Below are 13,455 nucleotides of genomic sequence, written 5' to 3' on the forward strand. Positions count from 1 at the left end.
AGAACCAGGTGACTCTCCAGTAGACTCCATATCCTGTAGGTAGGTTGGATCTCATTGGCACAGGCAGAACCAGGTGACTCTCCAGTAGACTTCATATCCTGTAGGTAGGTTGGATCCCATTGGCACAGGCAGAACCAGGTGACTCTCCAGTAGCTCTCCTAGAGAGCTTGCAGCGCCTGGGCCCCTGGGCAGGTAGAGACATCGCCCCCTTCTGGTGCAGCTTTTATAGATCATTTCTATTGTGTAACAATCTCTGTATTGGGGTTGAACTGTACCTGGGTGCAATCTGTGTGAGGGACATTATTATGGGATTTGCTCTGCTCCCTGAATCAGAAATAAATGACAAAAAGGTTCATTTTGACCCCAAAAAACCTCAGTCTATCGGTTGATTTCAGTTTCCCTCCAAAGAGTCACAGAATCCCGGCCAGACGCCTGGAAATCTCTGCTGCACGTTGGCAGCAAACTGGCATTACCCAGTGTGACAGGGGCCCATGGCCAGCAGCTGGCACTTTGCATCGAGTGGTTCCCAGTGCCGTATTCACTACTGAAGATATTTATATCACTGGCTCTGGACCCAGAAACATAATGAGGAACCGTCTGCTCGTTAAATCTCAGAGTCCAGGAGCCCCGTTGGGTCTGAAGAGAGAGAAGAGAATGTGAATCTGATCATTGTGTTTGTGGGAAATGGAGAGAATACAGGCGGATAGTGGTACTGATCCATTTCTGCAATGCTATGATTGGTCCCTGGTAATGAGACATGGTCATTAGATCAGTGGGGGGGGGGGAAGGGTAATTACTAATTATAGATGAAAATGGGTAAAATTGGACAAGGGAGGCTCATGGGGCACTGGGCTTTGGAGATGGAGAAGGGAAAGTCCTCCCAACACATTCAGCACAAGGGTAGGATCCATCTCCTATAGGGACAATACAGTCACTTGGGCCCCAATGTGGAGATGGAGAAGGGAAAGTTCTCCCAACCCATTCAGCACAAAGGTAGGATCCATCTCCTATAGGGACAATACAGCGACTTGGGCCCCAATGTGGAGATGGAGAAGGGAAAGTCCTCCCAACCCATTCAGCACAAGGGTAGGATCCATCTCCTATAGGGACAATACAGCAACTTGGGTCCCAATGTGGAGATGGAGAAGGGAAAGTCCTCCCAACCCATTCAGCACAGGAGTAGGTTCCATCTCCTATAGGGACAATACAGCGACTTGGGCCCCAATGTGGACACAGAGAAGGCAAATTCCTCCCAACCCATGCAGCACAAGGGTAGGTTCCATCTCCTATAGGGAAAATACAGTAACTTGGGCCCAAACATAAAGATGGAGAAGGGAAAGTCCTCCCAACCCATCCATCTCCTATAGGGACGTGGGCTCCATCCAGCACAAGGGTAGGATCCATCTACAATAGGGAAAATACAGCAATTTGGGCCCTAACAAGGAGATGGAGAAGGCAAAGTTCTCCCAACCCATTCAGCACAAGGGTAGGTTCCATCTCCAATATGGACAATACACCAACTTTGACCCCAACAAGGAGATGGAAAAGAGAACGTCTCCCAACCCATTCAGCACAAGCGCAGGTTCCATCTCCAACAGGGAAAATGCAGCAATTTGGGTCCCAATGTGGACACGGAGAAGGGAAAGTCCTCCCAACCCGTTCAGCACAAGGGTAGGTTCCATCTTCTATAGGGAAAATACAGTGACTTGGGCCCAAACATAAAGATGGAGAAGGGAAAGTCCTCCCAACCCATTCAGCACAAGGGTAGGTTCCATCTCCTATAGGGAAAATACAGTGACTTGGGCCCAAACATAAAGATGGAGAAGGGAAAGTCCTCCCAACCCGTTCAGCACAAAGGTAGGTTCCATCTCCTATAGGGAAAATACAGTGACTTGGGCCCAAACATAAAGATGGAGAAGGGAAAGTCCTCCCAACCCATTCAGCACAATGGGGTTTTTGCTTTCTATTGGATTTGCTGGGGTAAATACCAGTGGGATGGGGGCATGTCAGGCAGTTACTTCATTTGTTGCCCATAGAGGCTGATAGAGTTGCAAGTGGTGGGTAAATCCTCTGCCTGTGTTTGCTTTGTTACATAGTAACCTCCCCCCCACCCCATGCCCAGATAAGTGCCCGGGTCCCCAGAAGGCCCCAGGGATATTGTAGATAATGTTGTCAGTGGGGAAGTCTCTCCCACTGGGGTGTTAGGGGTATTTATTTCTGCAATAAAGAAATATTTGCCTTGGGCCAACATTAGCCCCCAGGAATGTGCTCCCCGTGTTGTGCAACAGTATCATGCGCTTTATCAGCCAAAGCTCTTGTACCTTATTATTTCATGTTTGTTTATAGCAATTGATTTTATAATCCCTTCTCTCCTGCCAGAAAATCAATTTACATAACTCAGTGTCATTAGCGCCGGGTCCTGTGGGTCCTAAAGCTCCAGGATAGGAAGGAGTTTCACCTTCAGCCCAATCTCACCCCCCATATGGCCTGGAATACAACTTGCCCTACTGTCTCCATCTTGCCCTACTGTCTCCATCTTGTCCTTCTGTCTCCATCTTGCCCTACTGTCCCCATCTTGCCCTACTGTCCCCATCTTGTCCTACTGTCTCCATCTTGCCCTACTGTCTCCATCTTGTCCTTCTGTCTCCATCTTGTCCTACTGTCCCCATCTTGTCCTACTGTCCCCATCTTGCCCTACTGTCTCCATCTTGTCCTTCTGTCTCCATCTTGTCCTACTGTCTCCATCTTGTCCTACTGTCCCCATCTTGTCCTACTGTCCCCATCTTGCCCTTCTGTCTCCATCTTGTCCTTCTGTCTCCATCTTGTCCTACTGTCCCCATCTTGTCCTACTGTCCCCATCTTGCCCTTCTGTCTCCATCTTGTCCTTCTGTCTCCATCTTGCCCTACTGTCTCCATCTTGCCCTTCTGTCTCCATCTTGTCCTTCTGTCTCCATCTTGCCCTACTGTCCCCATCTTGCCCTACTGTCTCCATCTTGCCCTACTGTCTCCATCTTGCCCTACTGTCTCCATCTTGTCCTACTGTCTCCATCTTGCCCTATTTTCTCCATCTTGCCCTACTGTCTCCATCTTGCCCTACTGTCCCATCTTGCCTTACTGTCCCCATCTTGCCCTACTGTCTCCATCTTGCCCTACTGTCTCCATCTTGTCCTACTGTCTCCATCTTGCCCTACTGTCTCTATCTTGTCCTATTGTCCCCATCTTGCCCTACTTACTCCATCTTGCCCTACTGTCCCCATCTTGCCCTACTGTCCCCATCTTGCCCTACTGTCTCCATATTGTCCTATTGTCCCCATCTTGCCCTACTTACTCCATCTTGCCCTACTGTCCCCATCTTGCCCTACTGTCTCCCATCTTGCCCTACTGTCTCCATCTTGCCCTACTGTCTCCTTCTTGCCCTACTGTCCCATCTTGCCCTACTGTCTCCATCTTGCCCTACTGTCCCCATCTTGCCCTACTGTCTCCATCTTGCCCTGCTGTCTCCATCTTGCCCTGCTGTCTCCATCTTGTCCTACTGTCTCCATCTTGCCCTACTGTCCCCATCTTGCCCTACTGTCTCCATCTTGCCCTACTGTCTCCATCTTGCCCTACTGTCTCCATCTTGCCCTTCTGTTGCCATCTTGCCCTACTGACTCCATCTTGCCCTACTGTCCCCATCTTGTCGTACTGTCCTCCATCTTGCCCTACTGTCTCCATCTTGCCCTACTGTCCCCATCTTGCCCTACTGTCCCCATCTTGCCCTTCTGTCTCCATCTTGCCCTACTGTCTCCTTCTTGCCCTACTGTCCCCATCTTGCCCTACTGTCTCCATCTTGCCCCTACTGTCCCCATCTTGCCCTACTGTCTCCATCTTGCCCTACTGTCCCCATCTTGCCCTACTGTCGCCATCTTGCCCTTCTGTCGCCATCTTGCCCTACTGTCCCCATCTTGCCCTACTGTCTCCATCTTGCCCTACTGTCCCCATCTTGCCCTACTGTCTCCATCTTGGCCCTACTGTCGCCATCTTGCCCTACTGTCGCCATCTTGCCCTACTGTCGCCATCTTGCCCTACTGTCTCCATCTTTCCCTACTGTCTCCATCTTGCCCTTCTGTCTCCATCTTGCCCTACTGTCTCCTTCTTGCCCTTCTGTCGCCATCTTGCCCTACTGTCCCCATCTTGCCCTACTGTCTCCATCTTGCCCTACTGTCCCCATCTTGCCCTACTGTCTCCATCTTGCCCTACTGTCGCCATCTTGCCCTACTGTCCCCATCTTGCCCTACTGTCTCCATCTTTCCCTACTGTCTCCATGTTGTCTTCATGTTATTCTGCTATACCAGTATCGATGCTCGGGGCCCGGTGTGGCCCTTCAGTGAGTGAGAGCCCAGTAGGGTGTCCCTATCCCAGTAATGGGGGGATACCCGGCCGCGGGCAGGTTGGACCCAGAGATTTCCCAGATACAAACTGCAATGTATGTTCCCATGGGTTTTCCATTTGTTTGCCCCAATAATAAAAGCAGATGGGGGGGCATTAGGCGGTTGGTGGTGGGGCATTTGGCTGAAGCTGAATTAACCCCCGGGGCACAATATCACGGCCGAGAGCAGAGACTGATTCCTGACAAAAGAGACATCGGATGTTTAACTGCTGATTTTATCAGTAAATAACTCACTGACCCAATGAATCCTGCGAGGGGGAATCTCTCTTATTGAAACTGATGAGCCGAGTATCTCCCAATTGGCTCAGTTACTGGGATTTTCACGCACAACCATTTCTAGGGGTTACACAGAATGGTGTGAAAAGGGAAAAACACCCCGTATGGGGCAGTCCTGTGGGGAAAATGCCCTGTTGGTGCTGGAGGCCAGAGGAGATGGGCCGATTCAGCTGATAGAAGAGCAACTTTGGCTGAAATACCCACTCGTTACAAGCGAGGGAGCAGCACAGCATTAGTGAAGCCCCAACACACACAGCCTTGGGGCGAATGGGCTACAACAGACCCCCCCAGGTACCACTCATCCCCACTACAAATAGGAAAAAGAGGCTACAAGTTGCACGAGCTCACCAAAGTTGGACAGTTGAAGACTGGAAAAATGTTGCCTGGTCTGATGAGTCTCCATTTCTGTTGAGACATTTAATGGGAGAGTGAGAATTTGGTGTAAACAGAATGAGAACATGGACCCATCATGCCTTGTTACCCCTGTGCCGGTTGGTGATGGGGGTGTAATGGTGTGGGGGATGTTGGCACACTTTAGGCCCCTTAGTGCCAATTGGGCATGGTTTAAATGCCACGGCCTACCTGAGCATTGTTTCTGACCATGTCCATCCCTTTATGACCACCATGTACCCTCTGATGGCTACTTCCAGCAGGATAATGCCCCATGTCCATCCCTTTATGGCCACCATGTACCCTCTGATGGCTACTCCCAGCAGGATAATGCCCCATGTCCATCCCTTTATGACCACCATGTACCCTCTGATGGCTACTCCCAGCAGGATAATGCCCCATGTCCATCCCTTTATGGCCACCATGTACCCTCTGATGGCTACTCCCAGCAGGATAATGCCCCATGTCCATCCCTTTATGACCACCATGTACCCTCTGATGGCTACTCCCAGCAGGATAATGCCCCATGTCCATCCCTTTATGGCCACCATGTACCCTCTGATGGCTACTCCCAGCAGGATAATGCCCCATGTCCATCCCTTTATGACCACCATGTACCCTCTGATGGCTACTCCCAGCAGGATAATGCCCCATGTCCATCCCTTTATGACCACCATGTACCCTCTGATGGCTACTTCCAGCAGGATAATGCCCCATGTCCATCCCTTTATGGCCACCATGTACCCTCTGATGGCTACTCCCAGCAGGATTATGGCCCCATGTCCATCCCTTTATGGCCACCATGTACCCTCTGATGGCTACTCCCAGCAGGATAATGCCCCATGTCCATCCCTTTATGACCACCATGTACCCTCTGATGGCTACTCCCAGCAGGATAATGCCCCATGTCCATCCCTTTATGGCCACCATGTACCCTCTGATGGCTACTCCCAGCAGGATAATGCCCCATGTCCATCCCTTTATGACCACCATGTACCCTCTGATGGCTACTCCCAGCAGGATAATGCCCCATGTCCATCCCTTTATGACCACCATGTACCCTCTGATGGCTACTTCCAGCAGGATAATGCCCCATGTCCATCCCTTTATGGCCACCATGTACCCTCTGATGGCTACTCCCAGCAGGATAATGCCCCATGTCCATCCCTTTATGACCACCATGTACCCTCTGATGGCTACTCCCAGCAGGATAATGCCCCATGTCCATCCCTTTATGGCCACCATGTACCCTCTGATGGCTACTCCCAGCAGGATAATGCCCCATGTCCATCCTTTATGGCCACCATGTACCCTCTGATGGCTACTCCCAGCAGGATAATGCCCCATGTCCATCCCTTTATAACCACCATGTACCCTCTGATGGCTACTCCCAGCAGGATAATGCCCCATGTCCATCCCTTTATGACTACCATGTACCCTCTGATGGCCACTCCCAGGAGGATAATGCACCATGTGACAAAGCTCCAATCATTTCAAATTGGTTTCTTGAACCTGACAATGAGTTCCCTGTACTAAAATGGCCCCCACTGTCACCTGATCTCAACCCAATAGAACATCTTTGGGATGTGGTGGAACGGGAGCTTCGTGCCCTGGGTGTGCACCCCACAAATCTCCATCAACTGCAAGATGATATCCTATCAATATGGGCCGACATTCCTACAGAATGCTGTCAGCACCTTGTTGGATCAGTGCCGCGTAGAATTAAGGCAGTTCTGAAGGGAAAGGGGGTCAAACACCGTATTAGTATGGGGTCCCTAATAATCCTTTTGGTGAGTGTATCTATGTCTCTCTGTATCTGAGCAGTCTCGTGAGTGGGGTGGTGCTCTCCTTGCCGAGACATTTCCCCCAATAGCGGGCGGAGCATAAGCCCAGGCGCAGCTTCTTATTGGTACGTTATTAGTCCAACTGCAAGGAATGGGTATTTATTAACTGCAGGGGGGGTATTGGTGCCCTTGGTACATACAGTGGGGCAGGGGGGGTATTGGTACCCTTGGTACATACAGTGGGGCAGGGGGGGTATTGGTACCCTTGGTACATACAGTGGGGCAGGGGGGTTATTGGTACCCTTGGTACATACAGTGGGGCAGGGGGGGTATTGGTGCCCTTGGTACATACAGTGGGGCAGGGGGGGTATTGGTGCCCTTGGTACATACAGTGGGGCAGGGGGGGTATTGGTGCCCTTGGTACATACAGTGGGGCAGGGGGGGTATTGGTACCCTTGGTACATACAGTGGGGCAGGGGGGGTATTGGTACCCTTGGTACATACAGTGGGGCAGGGGGGGTATTGGTGCCCTTGGTACATACAGTGGGGCAGGGGGGGTATTGGTACCCTTGGTACATACAGTGGGGCAGGGGGGGTATTGGTACCCTTGGTACATACAGTGGGGCAGGGGGGGTATTGGTACCCTTGGTACATACAGTGGGGCAGGGGGGGTATTGGTACCCTTGGTACAATACAGTGGGGCAGGGGGGGTATTGGTACCCTTGGTACATACAGTGGGGCAGGGGGGGTATTGGTACCCTTGGTACATACAGTGGGGCAGGGGGGGTAATTGGTACCCTTGGTACATACAGTGGGGGCAGGGGGGGTATTGGTACCCTTGGTACATACAGTGGGGCAGGGGGGTTATTGGTACCCTTGGTACATACAGTGGGGCAGGGGGGTTATTGGTACCCTTGGTACATACAGTGGGGCAGGGGGGGTATTGGTACCCTTGGTACATACAGTGGGCAGGGGGGGTATTGGTACCCTTGGTACATACAGTGGGGCAGGGGGGGTATTGGTACCCTTGGTACATACAGTGGGGCAGGGGGGGTATTGGTACCCTTGGTACATACAGTGGGGGCAGGGGGGGTATTGGTACCCTTGGTACATACAGTGGGGCAGGGGGGGTATTGGTACCCTTGGTACATACAGTGGGGCAGGGGGGGTATTGGTACCCTTGGTACATACAGTGGGGCAGGGGGGGTATTGGTACCCTTGGTACATACAGTGGGGCAGGGGGGGTATTGGTACCCTTGGTACATACAGTGGGGCAGGGGGGCCTTTAACACAATTCTGATTAACATTTGGGGTGAAACTGGGAACCAAACCCCCATTTCTTCCAGTATTTCCGGGTGGGAATCACTTCCAGGAAGTGCAAAATGTTCCAACAATTCACTTGGCAGAACCAGAGGCTTGTGATTGGCTGAATGTTACTAATTAAAGGGGTAGTTGACCTTTGGATTAACTTTTAATATGTTGCGGACACTGAGGTTCTGAGAGAATTTGCAATTGGTCTTCATTATTTATGGTCTTTCAGTTATTTAGCTTTTTGTTCAGCAGCTCTCCGTTTGGTATTTTAGCAGCGATCTGGTTGCTAGGGTCTTTTTTACCCTAGTAACCAGGCAGTGGTTTAAACAAGAGATGGGAATATGAATAGGGGAGGGGCTTCTGGGCGGGGCAGGATTTGTGCTTCCAATGTCACTCGACTGTTAATGGATCGCTCTTGTGTCTTTGCACTTGTACCTCCCGGCCCCTCCCACTATCATAATGAGCTCTGTTTCAGCAAGCTCCTCCCCTTCAGCGGCCGCGTGTGTCTCAAGCTTACAGATATGGAGGAGGTCATTTTATCAAGAGTTTATCTCTCATTAACGCTTTCTCTTTTTCGTTCTCTCTTTCTATTTTTGCCACTTTAAAGGGGAAATATACCCTTTAAAACTAATTTTAGTATGACTAAAACTGCCTACATCATGCTAAAATAAACTTTTAGTGTGTTAGTGAGGGGCCCATTTTAACCAACTTTGCAATTGGTCTTCATTACTTATACTGTATGGTTTTATAATTATTAACCTTTTTATTCTGCCATTTTCCAACCTAAACATGATTTCTGGTTGTCAGGGTCACTGACCCCAGCAACCAAGAAACGTTTTGGTTTTATGCTTGTTCCTATTCATATTCCATTCCAACTTTGTGACTTGCCCGGTTGGGTGCAGAGTTTCCTATTTGGGGAATAAATAGTGTGGGGAGAAGGTGGGAGCGGTCTACTAAGTGGTGCTTATTGGAAAGTATTTTATTTGTGACGTGAATTTATTCCATGCAGAAATCAATTATTTTGAGAGCTCTCCGGCTACAGATTGAGTCATAATGAACTGGCAATTAATCAAGCAGGACATCTTATTAGCGCGCATAGAAATGTACATAAATAGAGACGTAACCTATTCCGCCCGTAAATGGGAGCCATTAGCAAATAATCATATCGCAGCTGCGCAAAGCGGCAATTTATCTGCATTAATCAACTGTCTGCAACTTACTCGCTCCCCCCCCCCGAGTATAGATCCAAAAATACTCCAACGAGAGGGGGGGGGCACGGGATCTGAACAGGGAAACGACTTATATACCGGCATTCTACTGGCAAATATAATCAGCCTGGAAAAGGAGATCTCACCATCAGCATAGGAAGGGGTTCCGTACAGTAAGGGCAGTCTGGTTATGGGAAACCCTACCAAGAGAGGGGGAATGAGTGATACATTGGGGGTGGGGAGGAAAGGAGATCTCACCATCAGCATAGGAAGGGGTTCCTTACTGTAAGGGCAGTCAGGTTATGGGAAACCCTACCAAGAGAGGGGGAATGAGTGATACATTGGGGGTGGGGAGGAAAGGAGATCTCACCATCAGCATAGGAAGGGGTTCCTTACTGTAAGGGCAGTCAGGTTATGGGATTCCCTACCAAGAGAGGGGGAATGAGTGATACAGTAGGGGTGGGGAGGAAAGGAGATCTCACCATCAGCATAGGAAGGGGTTCCTTACTGTAAGGGCAGTCAGGTTATGGGGTTCCCTACCCAGAGAGGGGGAATGAGTGATACATTGGGGGTGGGGAGGAAAGGAGATCTCACCATCAGCATAGGAAGGGGTTCCTTACTGTAAGGGCAGTCAGGTTATGGGGTTCCCTACCCAGAGAGGGGGAATGAGTGATTACATTGGGGGTGGGGAGGAAAGGAGATCTCACCATCAGCATAGGAAGGGGTTCCTTACTGTAAGGGCAGTCAGGTTATGGGATTCCCTACCAAGAGAGGGGGAATGAGTGATACATTGGGGGTGGGGAGGAAAGGGGATCTCACAATCAGCATAGGAAGGGGTTCCTTACTGTAAGGGCAGTCAGGTTATGGGATTCCCTACCAAGAGAGGGGGAATGAGTGATACATTGGGGGTGGGGAGGAAAGGAGATCTCACCATCAGCATAGGAAGGGGTTCCTTACTGTAAGGGCAGTCAGGTTATGGGATTCCCTACCAAGAGAGGGGGAATGAGTGATACAGTAGGGGTGGGGAGGAAAGGAGATCTCACCATCAGCATAGGAAGGGGTTCCTTACTGTAAGGGCAGTCAGGTTATGGGGTTCCCTACCCAGAGAGGGGGAATGAGTGATACATTGGGGGTGGGGAGGAAAGGAGATCTCACCATCAGCATAGGAAGGGGTTCCTTACTGTAAGGGCAGTCAGGTTATGGGGTTCCCTACCCAGAGAGGGGGAATGAGTGGATACATTGGGGGTGGGGAGGAAAGGAGATCTCACCATCAGCATAGGAAGGGGTTCCTTACTGTAAGGGCAGTCAGGTTATGGGATTCCCTACCAAGAGAGGGGGAATGAGTGATACATTGGGGGTGGGGAGGAAAGGGGATCTCACAATCAGCATAGGAAGGGGTTCCTTACTGTAAGGGGCAGTCAGGTTATGGGATTCCCTACCAAGAGAGGGGGAATGAGTGATACATTGGGGGTGGGGAGGAAAGGAGATCTCACCATCAGCATAGGAAGGGGTTCCTTACTGTAAGGGCAGTCAGGTTATGGGATTCCCTACCAAGAGAGGGGGAATGAGTGGATACAGTAGGGGTGGGGAGGAAAGGAGATCTCACCATCAGCATAGGAAGGGGTTCCTTACTGTAAGGGCAGTCAGGTTATGGGGTTCCCTACCCAGAGAGGGGGAATGAGTGATACATTAGGGGTGGGGAGGAAAGGGGATCTCACCATCAGCATAGGAAGGGGTTCCTTACTGTAAGGGCAAGTCAGGTTATGGGATTCCCTACCAAGAGAGGGGGAATGAGTGATACATTGGGGGTGGGGAGGAAAGGGGATCTCACCATCAAATAGGAAGGGGTTCCTTACTGTAAGGGCAGTCAGGTTATGGGATTCCCTACCAAGAGAGGGGGAATGAGTGATACATTGGGGGTGGGGAGGAAAGGAGATCTCACCATCAGCATAGGAAGGGGTTCCTTACTGTAAGGGCAGTCAGGTTATGGGGTTCCCTACCCAGAGAGGGGGAATGAGTGATACATTGGGGGTGGGGAGGAAAGGAGATCTCACCATCAGCAATAGGAAGGGGTTCCTTACTGTAAGGGCAGTCAGGTTATGGGGTTCCCTACCCAGAGAGGGGGAATGAGTGATACATTGGGGGTGGGGAGGAAAGGGGATCTCACCATCAGCATAGGAAGGGGTTCCTTACTGTAAGGGCAGTCAGGTTATGGGATTCCCTACCAAGAGAGGGGGAATGAGTGATACATTGGGGGTGGGAGGAAAGGGGATCTCACCATCAAATAGGAAGGGGTTCCTTACTGTAAGGGCAGTCAGGTTATGGGATTCCCTACCAAGAGAGGGGGAATGAGTGATACATTGGGGGTGGGGAGGAAAGGAGATCTCACCATCAGCATAGGAAGGGGTTCCTTACTGTAAGGGCAGTCAGGTTATGGGGTTCCCTACCCAGAGAGGGGGAATGAGTGATACATTGGGGGTGGGGAGGAAAGGAGATCTCAACCATCAGCATAGGAAGGGGTTCCTTACTGTAAGGGCAGTCAGGTTATGGGATTCCCTACCCAGAGAGGGGGAATGAGTGATACATTGGGGGTGGGGAGGAAAGGAGATCTCACCATCAGCATAGGAAGGGGTTCCTTACTGTAAGGGCAGTCAGGTTATGGGGTTCCCTACCCAGAGAGGGGGAATGAGTGATACATTGGGGGTGGGGAGGAAAGGAGATCTCACCATCAGCATAGGAAGGGGTTCCTTACTGTAAGGGCAGTCAGGTTATGGGATTCCCTACCCAGAGAGGGGGAATGAGTGATACATTGGGGGTGGGGAGGAAAGGGGATCTCACCATCAAATAGGAAGGGGTTCCTTACTGTAAGGGCAGTCAGGTTATTGGGTTCCCCACCAAGAGAGGGGGAATGAGTGATACATTGGGGGTGGGGAGGAAAGGGGATCTCACCATCAGCATAGGAAGGGGTTCCTTACTGTAAGGGCAGTCAGGTTATTGGGTTCCCCACCCAGAGAGGGGGAATGAGTGATACATTGGGGGTGGGGAGGAAAGGAGATCTCACCATCAGCATAGGAAGGGGTTCCTTACTGTAAGGGCAGTCAGGTTATGGGATTCCCTACCGCAGAGAGGGGGAATGAGTGATACATTGGGGGTGGGGAGGAAAGGAGATCTCACCATCAGCATAGGAAGGGGTTCCTTACTGTAAGGGCAGTCAGGTTATGGGGTTCCCTACCAAGAGAGGGGGAATGAGTGATACATTGGGGGTGGGGAGGAAAGGGGATCTCACCATCAAATAGGAAGGGGTTCCTTACTGTAAGGGCAGTCAGGTTATTGGGTTCCCCACCCAGAGAGGGGGAATGAGTGATACATTGGGGGTGGGGAGGAAAGGGGATCTAACCATCAGCATAGGAAGGGGTTCCTTACTGTAAGGGCAGTCAGGTTATGGATTCCCTACCAAGAGAGGGGGAATGAGTGATACAGTAGGGGTGGGGAGGAAAGGAGATCTCACCATCAGCATAGGAAGGGATTCCTTACTGTAAGGGCAGTCAGGTTATGGGTTCCCTACCCAGAGAGGGGGAATGAGTGATACATTAGGAGTGGGGAGGAAAGGAGATCTCACCATCAGCATAGGAAGGGGTTCCTTACTGTAAGGGCAGTCAGGTTATGGGGTTCCCTACCAAGAGAGGGGGAATGAGTGATACATTGGGGGTGGGGAGGAAAGGGGATCTCACTATCAGCATAGGAAGGGGTTCCCTTACTGTAAGGGCAGTCAGGTTATGGGATTCCCTACCAAGAAAGGGTGAATGAGTGATACATTGGGGGTGGGGAGGAAAGGGGATCTCACCATCAGCATAGGAAGGGGTTCCTTACTGTAAGGGCAGTCAGGTTTATGGGGTTCCCTACCCAGAGAGGGGGAATGAGTGATACATTGGGGGTGGGGAGGAAAGGGGATCTCACCATCAGCATAGGAAGGGGTTCCTTACTGTAAGGGCAGTCAGGTTATGGGTTCCCTACCCCAGAGAGGGGGAATGAGTGATACATTGGGAGTGGGAGGAAG

The sequence above is a fragment of the Xenopus tropicalis genome, chromosome 7, assembly GCF_000004195.4.
Source record: "Xenopus tropicalis strain Nigerian chromosome 7, UCB_Xtro_10.0, whole genome shotgun sequence".
Taxonomy (NCBI): Eukaryota; Metazoa; Chordata; class Amphibia; order Anura; family Pipidae; genus Xenopus; species Xenopus tropicalis.